This window comes from Marmota marmota, unplaced genomic scaffold (genome assembly GCF_001458135.2).
Source record: "Marmota marmota marmota unplaced genomic scaffold, marMar, whole genome shotgun sequence".
NCBI classification, from domain to species: Eukaryota; Metazoa; Chordata; class Mammalia; order Rodentia; family Sciuridae; genus Marmota; species Marmota marmota.
The window spans coordinates 7,985,184-7,988,477 of NW_026000249.1; positions in this window are offsets into that span (position 1 = coordinate 7,985,184).

Sequence of the window (3,294 nt, forward strand, 5' to 3'; positions counted from 1 at the left end):
AAGGAAAGGAAGACAATAAGTCAACTGGAAGGAAGAGAAGGAAAGAAGAAAAAAGAAAGGAAAGAGGGAGAGGGAGAAAAGAAGAGTAAAGAAGGAAGCCAACAGGAAAGAAAGAGAAAAAGAAGGGAGGGAAGGAAAAGAAATAAACCAAAAGGAAACACAGAAAGGAAGGAAGGAAAAAGCCAAAAAAGAATGAATGAAGACAAAAAGGAAGAAAAGAATGACAGATAAAGAAGGAAGGAAGGAAGGAATGGTGGGTGGGCAGGCTTTGGGAAGATTTATAAATAAAAAATACAGAAAAAAGGGAGAAGGACATGAAAACTGGAATCAGGGTTTAGTCAGGAAATAGGAATGAACAAATTTGTGTGTGGTGTGTGTGTGTGTGTGTGTGTGTGTGTGTGTGTTTTGCTGGAGACTGAACTCATATGCTAGAGATTGAACCCAGGGACTTGTGCATGCTAGGGAAGGAGGGGAAAGGGAAAAGAAAAGAAGAAAATAGGCCAATAGGAAAGAAAGAAAAGGAGACAAGGAAGGGAAGGAGAGTAGGCAGGCAGGCCAACTGGCGTTGGGGAGATAAAGGCAGGATACAGAGAAAGGGAAGAGGAAGTAAAAATCAGAATCAGGGTCCAGTTTAGAAACAGAAATGAATGGATGGGGGGCAGTGCTCGGGACTGAACACAGGGCCTTGTGCATGGTGGAAAAGAGGGGAAAGGGGGGGGAACAAGTAAACAGGAAAGAAAGAAAAAGAAAGGGACAGAGGGAAAGACTGAAAAAGAAAGAAAATGAGGAAGGAGAAAGGGAAGAGGGAAGGAGGGAAGAAAGAAGGAAATATGCCAAAAGAAAAGAAAGGAAGGGAGGGAGGAAACAAGCCAACAGGAAACAAAAAGAAAAAAGAAAAGGAGGAAAGAATGACAAAAACAAAGACAAAAGAAGGAAGAAAGGAAGGGCTTTGAGAGAGATTTCTAAATGAAGGCTACAGAGGAAAGTGAGGGAGAAGTAAAAACCAGAATCAGGTTCCATTCAGGAAATATCTATAAATGAACTGTGGGTGGGGGTGCTGGGATTCAACTAACATGCCAGGGATTGAATCCAGGGTCTTATGCATGCTAGTGATGAAAGAAGGAAGGAAAGAAAGAATAAAAGAAATAAGCCAACAGGAAAGGAAGAATGAAAGAGAAAGACAAAGCAAGGAAGGAAATAAGCCACCAGGAAAGAAAAGAAAAATAAGAAAAAAAAAAGACAAAACAGAATGACATAAAGACAGACGGGCGGGCGTAATGGCCGACGCCTGTAATCCCAGCAGCTCAGGAGGCTAAGGCAGGAGGATCAAAAGTTCAAAGCTAGCTTCAGCAAAAGTGAGGTGCTAAGCAACTCAGTGAGACCTTGTCTTTAAATGAAATACAAAATAGGGCTGGGGATGTGACTCAGTAGTTGAGTGACCCCAAGTTCAATCCCTGGTACAAAAAGACAAATGAATTTGTGGGAAATTTATAAAGGCAAGATACAAAGGGGCTGGGGATGTGGCTCAAGCGGTAGCGCGCTCGCCTGGCATGCGTGCGGCCCGGGTTCGATCCTCAGCACCACATACAAACAAAGATATTGTGTCCGCCCAAAGCTGAAAAATAAATATTTAAAAAAAAAAAAAAGATATAAAGAAAGGGAGGGGGAAGTGAAAATTGGATTTAGGGTCCAGTCTAGAAAGAGGACTAAAAAGAATTTGTGTGGTGCTGGGTTGAACCCAGGGCCTTATGCATGCTGGAGAAGACAAAGGAAACAAAAAAAAGGAAGACAGGCAGGCAGGCAAGAATGGAGGGAAGGAAACTAACAGAAAGGAAGGAAAAGCAGGCAGGAGAAAAGGAAGGAAGAAAATAAGCTAACAGGATAGAAAAAATCAAAAGAAAGAAAAAATAGAAAAGAAAAGACAACAAGAAAGAAAGAAGTGAAGGAAGAAAATAAGGTGAGAAAAAGAAAAAAAGACAGCCAGCCAGGGAAAAAAATGACAGGAAAAAAATTAAAATGGATCTGGGGGAGATTTATAAATATAAGATATTAAAAAAGGCAAGGGAAGTCAAAATCAGATACAGGATGCAGTCACAAAACAGGAATGAAGGAATCTTTTCTGTGTGTTTGTGGTACTTGGGACTGAACTCAGGTTTTGGGGACTGAACTGAGGGCCTTTGCATGCTGGAGAATGAAAAAAAGAAAGGCAGGCAGAGAGCAATGAAAAGAAGGAAGAAAGAAGGAAGCAAGTAAGCCAGCCAAAAGGACAGAAGGGCGGGGGCAAAAAAGACTGAAAAGGAAGAAAGGAAATAAGTCCACAAGAAAGAAAGAAAGACACAAGACACAATGACAAAAAAAAGAAAGAAAGAAAGAGAGAAAAACAGAAGACAAAAACCAGAAAGAAAGAAATTAACAAATGAAGGAAGGAAAGGATTTGGGGGAGATTTATAAATGCAGGATATGGAGAAAGAAGAAGTAGTGAAAAATCACTATCAGGGTGCAACCAGGAAACAGGAATGAACTAGTTTTGTGTGTGTGTAGCTGGGGATTGAACCGAAGGCCACTGCACATACTAGAGAAGAAAATAGGGGAAAAGATAGGAAGGAAATTAGCCAACAGCAAAGAAAAACAAATAGAAAGCTAGGGATAAAAAAAAGACAAAGAATAAAGGCAGAAAAAAAGGAAGGAAATAAGCCAACCGTAAAGAATGACAGAACAAGAAAGAAAGGAAAGAAAGAAGCCAATAGTAGCGGGGCCTGTAATCCAGCGGCTTGGGAGGCTGAGGCAGGAGGATCACCTCAGTTCAAAGCAAGCCTCAGCGAGGCGAGGTGCTTAGCAACTCAGTGAGACCCTGTCTCTAAATAAAATACAAAATAGGGCTGGGAATGTGGCTCAGTGGTCAAGTGCCCCTGAGTTCAATCCCTGGTAACAAAAACAAACAAGCAAACAGAAGAAAAAAAAAAAAAGACAATAGTAAGAAAAGAAAGAACAAAGGTGAGAGAGAAGGGAGGGGCAGAAATAGGAAGGAAAGGAGGGGGAGGGAAGACAAAATATTAGTATATAAACCAACAGAAGAAAGTAATAAAGACAAAGAAAAAAAATGGACCAAAACAAAGGGAGAGGGAAGAAAGGAAATAAGAAAGAGGAAGAGAGAAATAAAGACAGAAACGGAGGGCTTTGGGGGAGGATTTATAAATGTAGAATATAGAGAAAGGGAGGAAGAAGTGAAAAAAATCACATCAAGGGGCAATCAGGAAACAGAAACAAAGAATTGTGTGTGTGTGTGTGTGTGTG